General features: G+C 45.9%; 1 protein-coding gene across 4 annotated transcripts in view; it reads left to right on the plus strand.

Moving 5' to 3' along the window:
- GRM8 (glutamate metabotropic receptor 8) overlaps positions 1–12,546 on the plus strand; it is a 1,285,400-nt gene that overhangs the window by 36,709 nt on the left and 1,236,145 nt on the right. The window lies entirely within an intron of this gene.

Raw genomic sequence — 12,546 nt, forward strand, 5'->3', positions numbered from 1 at the left:
CCACACCTATGCAACTTTGATAAAAATATATATAAAACTATATATAACCAACGTGCTTTTTCTGTATAACCCACACCTCACTGATGTGTTATCCTCACCACCGGGACAGCGTAGCCTACCGGTGGACAGGACCCAAGGAGGAGAGCGACCACCTGGTTCCAGAGTGTCCGGGCAACCGAGCAGAAACGTTTTTTTTCTGCATGCGCATACGGTGGTTGCAGGACTGCAACCTACTTTTGCGAGTATAAATTATTCACATATTAATTCCGTAACCATTATTCTACAATACTGCACCATAAGGGCTCCCGGTCTCACCTTCTACATAGGTCAAGGACAACCCTCTCCTGGTGAAAGGACAACCCGAGACCAACACAAACATACTAGGTAATAATCTTATTTAAAACTGCTGCGCTGCCCTTACTGATAACAACAATTCTTTTCCAGTTTGTCAATAACACAACTTTATATAAAATCAACTGAGTCCCATCCAGTTCCTCTAAGTGCGCTGTGGTCTCTCCTGTATAGAGTATACACAATCTTCTGGTGCTATGCACTCCACTGCGCGCTCAGTGATGACCTGTGTAAAAACGACTTCACATAGCGTAATACTGCATAATCAAAAAGTATAACACACTCCTCAGTGCAGGTGATAAGGTGCTCACACGTGATCCCAGCTCCCCTATAGGTTGAAAGGCTCACCAGATAGTTTCCACCGAATCACAGGTGGTAATCTCACATCAGCACATATGTATCACTTAGACCTTCAGTGACCATATCCAATTCTGATAAAAAGCAGCCTTTAATAAAACACATACAAATACATCATCGCGCAGTATGTCAGTTCCAACATAAAAACACACTGCGCCTCTCGCGCACTCAGAACACTTACAAGATCCCTCTGGGGGATAGAGTAGCTTGTCACAGCGGTAAGTCCCTCGGTTCCAGACGCTTGAGAACTTATTCCAGCCGTTCGCGGCGTCCCGCACTGCCGGCTCCCGCGCCTCCGGACTTCCGCAACTCCAACCACGTGACCTGCGTCAGGCGTACTGGCTCCGCCCTACGCGTTTCGTCACCAGGACTCGTCTGGGGCTAGCGTTGCCAGTACGCCAGCCGCAGATATACCGCTCACCGCCCGCCCCTCCCCTCCGCTTTTTCCAACGGTCTCACCGCCATCACATGCCTTACAATGAATAGCATTAAACACTCTACCAGTTCCCATCCCTTGTACCTTGTGAACATTAATCCCTACCAGAACATCACATTACTATAGTCCTAAAACTCACTTCAAAGAAACGGACAGAAATGGGTATATCCCTGTGTCCAGTTGCCACCATGAGAGATGGCTTAAAAATATCCCTAAGGGGCAGTTTGTCCGCTTAAAGAGAAACTGCACTTTTCAGTCGGATTATGAGAGTCAGAGCAAACTGCTGATCGAGCGGTTTGTGGAAAAAGGTTATGATAGAGGACAGACAGAGAGGGTAGCTATTGAAGTGGGGGGGTATGATAGGGGGGTACTAACTAGCGAAACTCAAAGGCTTCCCACTAACCAACATGAATACGCCATTCAGCTGGGGTTCAATCGGCAACATAGGCAAGTGGAAAGAGTGGTGAATAAGCACTGGAACATTATTAAGATGGATGGGACACTGGGTAAGTATTTGCCAGCTAAGCCATCCTTCATTTACAGGAGGGCACCAAATTTAAAGTCTCAAGTAGTTACTAGTTTTATAGATCCACCCCTAAGATCGGATGGAACCGACTTATTGGGCCAAAAGGGTTTCTTTCCTTGCAGGAAGTGCAGGGGTTGCCGTGAAGCTAGTGCAGTAAGGGGAGACCACTTTGTGGGGAGAAATTCTGGGCGAACATATAAGGTCAAACAATGTATTACCTGCAATACAGTGGGAGTGGTCTATGTACTCTGGTGCCCGTGTGGCCTGGAGTATGTGGGCCGCACCACGAGGGTTTTGCACAAAAGAATAGGGGAGCACCTTTATAATATAGGCAGGGGGTTTGAATCACATAGTGTCTCAAAACACTTTAAAGAATGTCATGGATGTGATCACTCTCTGTTAAAATTTATGGGAGTGGAGAAATGGGTCCCAAAGTGGAGGGGTTCTAGTAAACAGAGGGATATTTCAAGGGCGGAGGGTAGATGGATTCATGATCTGAAAGCTCTAGCACCCACCGGATTGAATATTGAGTTTGATTTGAATTGCTATATTGCAAATGATTAGGGTGAGAGAGTACGCTATATATCCAGTAGGTGGCGCTAATAGGAGGGAAGTGTGTAGTGGCATATTAAACACTGGAAGGCTATGGCATATCATTGTAACATTGTGTAATTATTTAATAATTGTAGCATTAGGACTATAGTAATGTGATGTTCTGGTAGGGATTAATGTTCACAAGGTACAAGGGATGGGAACTGGTAGAGTGTTTATTGCTATTCATTGTAAGGCATGTGATGGCGGTGAGACCGTTGGAAAAAGCGGAGGGGAGGGGCGGGCGGTGAGCGGTATATCTGCGGCTGGCGTACTGGCAACGCTAGCCCCTGACGAGTCCTGGTGACGAAACGCGTAGGGCGGAGCCAGTACGCCTGACGCAGGTCACATGGTTGGAGTTGCAGAAGTCCGGAGGCGCGGGAGCCGGCAGTGCGGGACGCCGCGAACGGCTGGAATAAGTTCTCAAGCGTCTGGAACCGAGGGACTTACCGCTGTGACAAGCTACTCTATCCCCCAGAGGGATCTTGTAAGTGTTCTGAGTGCGCGAGAGGCGCAGTGTGTTTTTATGTTGGAACTGACATACTGCGCGATGATGTATTTGTATGTGTTTTATTAAAGGCTGCTTTTTATCAGAATTGGATATGGTCACTGAAGGTCTAAGTGATACATATGTGCTGATGTGAGATTACCACCTGTGATTCGGTGGAAACTATCTGGTGAGCCTTTCATCCTATAGGGGAGCTGGGATCACGTGTGAGCACCTTATCACCTGCACTGAGGAGTGTGTTATACTTTTTGATTATGCAGTATTACGCTATGTGAAGTCGTTTTTACACAGGTCATCACTGAGCGCGCAGTGGAGTGCATAGCACCAGAAGATTGTGTATACTAGGTAATAAGAAGTCGCTCTCTGTAGACAGGAAAAAGATGGGGACACACCCCTCCACCAACGGAGTGACGGCTGGCAGCGTCGCTCCTCTTATGCTCTAAGGAAGCGTGTCAGCTGACACGCAGGACTCCACCTCCGGTTTCGGATTGGCTGAGAGGCTGGGGTGGCGTGTTCTCCTACTTACCCAGGCTTCTTAAGCACTGTTCTGACACTTGCTCACTGTCTGCTCTAGCTAACACTTCGCAGTGAAGGCTTCAGACCTTAGTCAGTTCCATGTGTGGCTTGAACCGGCAGGACCCCGGGAATTCTATACCAGCTAGCCTATTATTATTATTATTGATTGATATACTGTGTTTGACTTCTGCTTGATTCTTTGACTACTCTTTGCCTATCGATTCTTTACCTTTGCCAATCTGATCTGTTGCCGACCTCTGCCTAAACACTCACTTAGCTCTTGCCTGCCGACTCTGTACCTTTGCATTTCTGATTGTTGCTGACCCCTGCCTGTTTACTAACTTTGTATTTGCCTGTCGATTTTGTACCGTGTCTGTCAGATCTGTTACTGACCCTGATTTGCCTGACCATTCTCATTATCCATACTCAGTGTTAGTGCTGCCTTCTACTGACACTGTAGACATTTCCCGTTTAGGGAATGTCTGATATTTGTCTGTCTGCTAGTGTTCACACACTAGCAGATCGTTACATGGACTAGATCAATTGAAAATAGGTGAAAAAACAGAGGCGCCAACAAGAATAAAATGGTTAATATCCGTTTAAAAGGGGGAAGTTGGTGGACTCACCTCCCTCGTGAAGAAAAGAACCGGACAACCGAATTACAGTAACATTTATTTAGAAGCTTCAAATATGCAACGCGTTTCACGGGTCACTATCCTGCTTCATGATGCAATAGGTTTGGAGAGTACTGGGGAAAAAAGGAAACAGATTGCCAGGGGACGCTTGGCTCAAGACCCAAAATAATAATAACAGTGTACAAACAAATTATCCTATGATGAACATATACTAGACAGCATAAATGTCTATCATATAGAAAGATCTCTGAAACTACAGTAATTAATATACAAATTAATTTAACATAAGTGAATCTAAAAATTCTAAATATTAAGCAAGCATGTGAAGTGAACTCATATGCATCAATCTCCAAGTCACTGTGAATTAACATCTACAATAATATACTTGAAAATATAAAGGTTACAGCTTAAGCGTTAACCACCCTGGCGTTCTGATTAAATCGCCAGGGTGGCTGCGGGAGGGTTTTTTTTAAATAAAAAAAAAACTATTTCATGCAGCCAACTGAAAGTTGGCTGCATGAAAGCCCACTAGAGGGCGCTCCGGAGGCGATCTTCCGATCGCCTCCGGCGCCCATAATAAACAAGGAAGGCCGCAATGAGCGGCCTTCCTTGTTTTGCTTATATCGTCGCCATAGCGACGAGCGGAGTGACGTCATCGACGTCAGCCGACGTCCTGACGTCAGCCGCCTCCGATCCAGCCCTTAGCGCTGGCCGGAACTTTTTGTTCCGGCTGCGCAGGGCTCAGGCGGCTAGGGGGGCCCTCTTTCGCCGCTGCTCGCGGCGAATCGCCGCAGAGCGGCGGCGATCAGGCAGCACACACGGCTGGCAAAGTGCCGGCTGCGTGTGCTGCACTTTATTTGATAAAAATCGGCCCAGCAGGGCCTGAGCGGCGACCTCCGGCGGTGTTGGACGAGCTGAGCTCGTCCAGACCGCTCAGGTGGTTAATGGTGTGTGTCCATCAGGTAAATACATTACTATGATAAAAGTGAGTAATAGTAGGCAGCGTGAGGTTGCCCTAAAATAAAGTGCAAGCGCTTATTATAATTAACATAAAAAATCGCATTAAAGAATTTGCTTACCAATATCAGGTCAATAGTGTGGCCGAGCACCTCTGTAGAGGTATGGGACGTGCGGCCGTTCAAATATATTAAGCTATTGGTACCAAACTAAGTGTGGTAGTGTGCGGGTCGATACGACAATATCTACATCAAAGGTCAGCGCAGGTTTAGAAAGTCATTATATGTAGGGAATGGTAAATTCTTCACCACAATATATCAAATGCTCAGAGGTAGATATCCGCCAAACATCAAAACTAGAAAAGGCTTACCAGCTCCCAACAACCCACATTATAAGGTTGTAAAATGGCTCAGGTCACAGATAACGTCCAGGGAACATCAGACGTCGTGAACATCCAGTGGACATCCGTATAGAGGTAAAGTTTCAGGAATTTATATAGGAAAACAAAAACGGCAATATCTAAGCGTAACCCGTTTATTTGGATAAAATCTCTTTAAAAGGCAGTAGATATAAAAACAATAACTCACATACGGGGCCCATAAACCGGGAACCCCGGAAGATTAGCGCGCATGTAATGGTCAATCGTAGATCAATAGACAATGGTGCCGCCTGTTACCTGCCCGACTGGTTTCACAGTCTTGCATCATCAGGGGAGCTATATACAATATCGTCGCATCAAAAAAGACATGGAAGCTGGCGTGTCTGTATGACGGCGGACGCATGCGTATTGTGGAACTGTTGGCGTTAAGCAAGAAGTGGTAATGGGCGGGTTGATGCAACGATAACATCACATCCAAAACAAAAGGTGGCGATAGGCAGGTTGATGCGACGATAACTAGGAGCTGGTCCGTGCGTTTTGATGGATCGCTCCTAGGATTCGTTTAGAAAGGCAACATGGAAGTCTATTTGACTTTCATGTTAACTTTCACATTAAACAAAGCGTTACAGAGCGTTACATTGTAATGCATCTGGGAGCTGTGTATTGTCTAGCACTGGCGGTTTCCCATCGGGTGAATTAGAACTACCGCCGCCGATCAGCATCGCACCGCAACTTCCTGACGTCATGCCATAGGTCATAACGCGTGCAGGAAATTGGGTTCGTGCACGCATTATCTAAATATTAAAGAGGCCTTAGAACTTAGAGCCAACAGTGACTGGCTATCATAAGTGGCAACTTTATTTCTTTCACAAGCTCAGTGAAGAGTTTCATCACACTGTGCGTTACAAGTTCCCATGTTTCACACACGCTCCAACAGGGCACCACTGTTAACTGGCCAGTGAGCAGGGTATAAATGTAATGGATTGCTGATCAGACTGTTTATATCTTATTTTTACTACGCATTTGCTTACTGCCATTGTCATTGCTATTATATTGCATTTAATTGTTTGGAAACATGGCACTAGCAGCTTTATATTTGCGTTGGAGCACAACTCCTCTAATAGAGCACTGGGAGGTGATATCTTTCACTGTTCATAAAATGTTATTGAGAAACTTGTTTCATACTATTTTGCTTAAAGGAGTCATCAGGGCAAATAAAGTAAGGTGCTCTGCTGCGGGCAGAGCTGCGGCAAGGGAGGTCCTGGGAGCTTGGGGCTGGAGGAAGCCCCTGGTAAGTACCACTCATTTTACTTTATTTGCCCTGATGACTCCTTTAATGAAACTAGGGGTTTCCGTTTAGAATAATTCCCTTTATTTCTTCCTCTGTGTGTGGGGCGGTTACAATTCTCTGGGCTGAAGTATACTGCAGGAACCAGGCAGGAGGTCCAGAATCCTATTCAGCAGCTCGGCAAAGATGTGCTATACATATATGACTATGGGGCATCCTATACACTGGAAAAATCCTAAAACTGCCCATCGACAATTCAATCTTCATTGTACATTCCTTTCAGATTTATGTAGTAGAATGGTAAGCTGAACTAATATACTCTGAACTAATGCTTAGGTAATCCCTTACATTCCATGAATGTGGTAAGAATTAATATTGTATCATTGACAGGTACCGTTAGTTTGAAAAATACAGTAATATAGAGGACTTGCTGAATGGGCACTATGAAAAATACAAGCACCATTTGATGAATATAATAATTTTACTAACCCAATGTTCATATGCATTCATGTATGGGTCTGGTTCTGTACCCATGCATAGCTCTGCAGTTTTATTTAATAGCCAAACTCCAGGGCCTAAACTACCCTGTAGGCTGTGCGCTCCAGGAGCACAGGCCCAGCCAATTGGCATATGTATATCACTGGTGTTTACTGGTACACTGTGATCCAGCAATTTGCCAGCAATCCTGTAGCCCTGTCAGGTCTAGGAGACCAGAATCGCTCACTACACACCTGATATAGTTGGAGCGAGAAAGCTGTGAGTCAGCAGGGCCAGAGTAGGGCAGCAGCAGATGGACAACAGTAGCAACCAGGAGCGGCCAAGATACCAACCAAAAGAGTCAGACAACACAAGCTGGGCAAAGGCCGAGGAAAGCCACTGCTGCAAGCGCAATGGCTGTGTGCCTAAATGGCAGCAGAACAAAAGTCTGTGGGTCCTCCACTGTTGTTCCAAACCAGACACAGGAAGTTAGGAGCTGGAGGAAGTTGCAGGCCGCTGCAGAGAGCTGCAAAAAGCTGGTTGAGGCTGGGAAACATGAGGCAGAGACAGTGATGGGCTAGCAGCAGCTAGTGGTAGGTAATCTCACTATGGCAGGGCACTACAGTCAAGGTACATGGATCAGGATTGGTCACCGGTGACTCTGGGGGGAGGCAGCACAGAGCCAGGAACCTGGCATCTGCTACAACAAAATAGGCACACAGCAGCCCACGTGGTTATGTTTGTGCTCCACCACAGTATTTGCTACAATACAGCAAGTGAGACTGTGAAGTGGCGTTGGGCCACAGACTCCAACACGGAGTTCAGCTATTTAGCTAAAATCCGGTGCCTGACGCCCAAATTACCCTCCTGTTTCCATCATAGCTCATAATTACAATATGGGCTAGGATGACGCCCAAATTAACAGTCGTGCTGTGTGCCCATTTTCACAGTTTCAGTATTGCTAACCAAACTTCACTAGAAAACAGTGTAGCGGTTGCAGTAACTAGCTGATTGTTTTGACCAATAAATACTTACTGCAATGACAGAATAACAGAGCCATCCAAGAAGAGGCAGCTTTCTAGCATGGCTCATACTTTAAATCTGCATGTTAATGTATGGGTAAGGAGTCTTTAAGGCCGCTATACTTATGCATATCAACAAACTAATGTTTTTCAATTATAAGTGTGAGGAACATGTTTTTTTTTAACTTTGATTGCAAGCTGCCAAGAAGAATGCCAGTTTCTGGCAACATAAAGGAGAAAGTATGTAGGCTCTCCACATGATCCTAAAATAAAACTGAGTAGATGTCCATTATTTTACAATTATTTCTACCATGGCAAAATGATTGTAAAAGATATAATACATTTCTCTGTTTCTCTCATAATACCTAGTTGAGATTATAAACATCCACAGGAAACAGAATAAAATGGATCTTGAAATGTGTAAAGCACGCTGCAATCACAGGTTTTAATTTGTTTTACACATCATAAAAATATTATCATCTAGGTGCTGTGTCTCAAAGCAGTTACTAAATAAGTGTCCCCTTATATTTTTACAAGGGATGAGCACAGTCATTATACAACACGCTAATTCTGCAACACATACAGAGAAAAAACACTTTCATGTTTTGGTTAAATTTAATCACATCAAGATACTACAGAGTAATGAACAACACACCAACTGAAGCCAAGCAAAGTGTGTTTCAGGAAAAAATGCTACTTAAAATGTACACTTCTACATTAACTTCTGCCCATAACCACTTAGCAACAACTTCAAGTAAACTTTAAAAAAATATTGCAAATGAAAGGCAAAAGTTAACCACATCGTAAGGCTGGGTTGTCCCTTATTGCATTGTATCGTATATGGTGTTTGGCAGGGCTGGTTTTACCATAAGGCACTGTAGGCTTGTGTCTACAGGCGCCTGATGATGGAAAGGTGGCTCACTTTGCTCCCCATGCGCCTCCCTCCCTCCTTCCTTATGCAGAGTCCTGATGAGTTTAAACAAGAGGTAACTCATCCCGCTCTCAGCTTTCCACTAGTGAGATCTCCCTTCAGTCAGGGGCACCTCTAGCTACTTAATACTGAGGTTGTTCCAGCTACCTCAGGCTAGTTTCACACTGAGAATTGGTGGTAGCAGACATTCAGGGACTACTGCATTAGTACGCGGTAATGCCGGTCTGGCAGCCATGATGCTCACTTCCTGTGGCTGAAGTGGTCACGTGCGCGGAAGCGTATTGCTAAAATATGCTTCCATGCATGCGCAACACGTAAAACTTGTGGGCATTTTAACAGGCATCGCCATAGACTTACATGACTTCCAGTCCACCACACATCAATGCAGATCTGCATGGTAATGTAGGTATCACTTCCGTGGCGCCGCCCCGCTTCAGTATGAAAGTCCCCATAGACTTTCATTGCCCTGTGGTGGGGTACGGTAAAAATACCACACTGCACCCCACCAGTGTGAAAGGCCCCTAATACTTTGGGGCACCTTTAGTCACTTAACATTGAGGCCAGTTTCACACTGCAGACTGGCTTTAGCGGTGCGGTGTGGCCCAGGGGCTGCACCACACCACCAAAATTAGGCCTTCGGGGATTATTGCGTTTGTATGCTGTAATCCCCATCTGGCAACCGGACAAGCAGGAAGTGACGCTCACTTCCTGTGGCCGGAGCAATCTCACGATGCGTAAAACTTGGAGGAGGCATTTTAACACACACTCGTCACCATAGACTTGATTTCCAGTCCGCCTCAGGTTGACGCAGAACCGCACGGTAACATACAGTAGGTTTCCCTAGCATTGGGGATGCGGCGAAAATGTCACTTCTGTCACATTGGCGTAAATTCACCAGAGGTTTCCAACCTATTTATCTCTTGGGAGGTAATTTACCTCCTGTGATATCTCCAAATAGCAATTCTCCAGAAGTATAGGGGAAAATATCGACAGAGAGAAATGCAAGAGATAAATGTGAGATACGTATGAGATAAATAAGTGATAGTTAGTAGTTAGTTTTTCTCCAAATCACAATTCACCAGGGAAGAAAGGGGGTGTGGCCATTCGTTATTTTTTCATCTCTTTATCCCCTGAATGAACCTGGAGATATCGTGGTTTTCACACAGCAGCTGCTGCTGTGGAAGATGGAGCCTTTTGAGCTTACTCTGTTAGGCCTGGTGCACACCAAAAACCGCTAGCAGATCCGCAAAATGCTAGCAGATTTTGAAACGCTTTTTCTTCTTTTTCTGCAGCGTTTCAGCTAGCGTTTTTCAGTTTTGGGAAGCGTTTTTGGTGTAGTAGATTTCATGTATTGTTACAGTAAAGCTGTTACTGAACAGCTACTGTAACAAAAACCGCCTGGCAAACCGCTCTGAAGTGCCGTTTTTCAGAGCGGTTTGCGTTTTTCCTATACTTAACATTGAGGCAGAAATGCCTCCGCAATCCAAAATCTGCAGCAGCCCGGGAGTATGCGTTTCTGCAAAATGCCTCCCGCTCTGGTGTGCACCAGCTCATTTAAATACATTACGCAAGCGTATCCGCAGCCGCAAGCGGATCGCAAAACGCAGCCAAACCGCTCTGGTGTGAACTAGGCCTTAGAGCTTGCTTCTATTATGAGGAGACGAAGGCGCAGGAGGAGGGTCTGTTTAATCGCCCCTCGTATTTTTCGTGAGAGAACAGTTCTTGATAATTTTACTGAGACAGAGGTGGTGAAGAAGTTCAGACTCACTCGTGATATGATTTATGATATGATCCGGCAGTAGAAGGCAGGAATACTCTGGTCAGGAAGTGGTAAAACTCCGCCTCCTACCCACAATGCTTCACTTTAAAGCTTACAGAGAGGAAAAGTATCCCATGTAAATCATTATTACCGATTACCTAACTCTCTGCATTCTCACACTTTCCTCATGCATATCTCTCCATTATCCCCTGCTATCAAACACTTTTCTCTCTGTCCTCTCACACTGGTGAATTGACTCCAGAGTGTTAAAATATCTCATGAGATAAACTACCTACCTTTTTTCTCTTAGTAAATCCTCTCTGGTGAATTGACGCCATTGCAGTGCACCACATCGCTATGAAAGGCCCCATAGACTAACATTGGCCTGCGTTTGGGTGCAGTAAAAATACATGTGAATGGCCCCTAATAGTTTGGGGCATCTCTAGCTACTTAATATTTAGGCCAGTTTCACACTGCGAATTTGCGGTAGCAGTGCGGCCGCACCACACCGCCAAAAATAGGCCTTCGGGTATTACCACATCAATACGCGGTAATCCCAATCTGGCAGCCAGCTAAGCAGGAAGTGATGCTCACTTCCTGTGGCTGAAGCGATTATGTGCGTGGAAGCTTATTGTTAAAATATGCTTCTGCGCATGCGTGACGCATAAAACTTGTGGCGGGCATTTTAACCACTTAAGGACCCTGGGCTTAAACCCCCTAGTGACCAGGCCATTTTTTTTACAAAATACGCCACTGCAACTTTAAGGCCTCGCTGCAGGGCCGTACAACTCAGCACACAAGTGATTCCCCCCTTTTCTGCCCACCAACAGAGCTCTCTCTTTTGGTGGGTTGTGATCGCTCCCCCAATGTTTGTTTATTTTTATACAAATATTTTACTGTTTATTATTATAATACATTTCTTATGTTTTATTTTATTATTTCCCGATCCCTCCCTCCCCTAGCCAACGATCGGCTGTCATAGGCTTCAGCCAATTAGAGATGATTGCTCTCCTGCCTCCCAGGGGGACAGCCCAGCTGTCTCTAGTACTGCGCTGCTGTAGATCGCAGCGCAGTACACAGTACATAGATCGCGTCTAACAGTCTCCTAGTGGCGATCGCCGCTGGGAGACTAATGACGCAGCAGAGCATCGGCACGCTTGTTCTCCTGCAAATCCCCGCCCCCGGACTTTAGGCTGATAGGCGTCAGGCGGTCCTGGGGCTGCGGCCACGCCCATCGGCTTGACACAGATGGCAAGTAGTTAAATAACACACGTCACCATAGACTTACATGATGTCTAGTCCGCTGCAAGTTGCCGCAGAACCGCACGGTATCTAATCTGCTTTGAACCTAGCTCTCCTCTGTAACAGGTTTTTTTTTTTTTTTTTTTTTACCACCGCTTGTTCTCTGTTTACGTTGAGATTGTTGACAGTGCAGCTAGAATGGTTTGTGCTTCCATGCCGTCAATTCTTAACCACTTCCCGACCGCCGTATATACAATTGGCGGCCGGGAAGTGGACCCCGCAAGGACCGCCGTATTGACAAATGGCGGCGGTCCTTGTAGGGGCATGGGTGGAGCGATCGTGTCATCAGTGACGCGATCCTCCGCCTCCGCCTGGCGCCGCTCACCTGCCGGCCATACGGAAGCGCCGGCGGGATGTTAACCCGACGATCGCCGCATACAAAGTGTATAATACACTTTGTAATGTTTACAAAGTGTATTATACAGGCTGCCTCCTGCCCTGGTGGTCCCAGTGTCCGAGGGACCACCAGGGCAGGCTGCAGCCACCCTAGTCTGCACCAAGCACACTGATT

Source organism: Hyperolius riggenbachi, chromosome 3 (genome assembly GCF_040937935.1).
Source record: "Hyperolius riggenbachi isolate aHypRig1 chromosome 3, aHypRig1.pri, whole genome shotgun sequence".
Lineage (NCBI taxonomy): Eukaryota > Metazoa > Chordata > Amphibia > Anura > Hyperoliidae > Hyperolius > Hyperolius riggenbachi.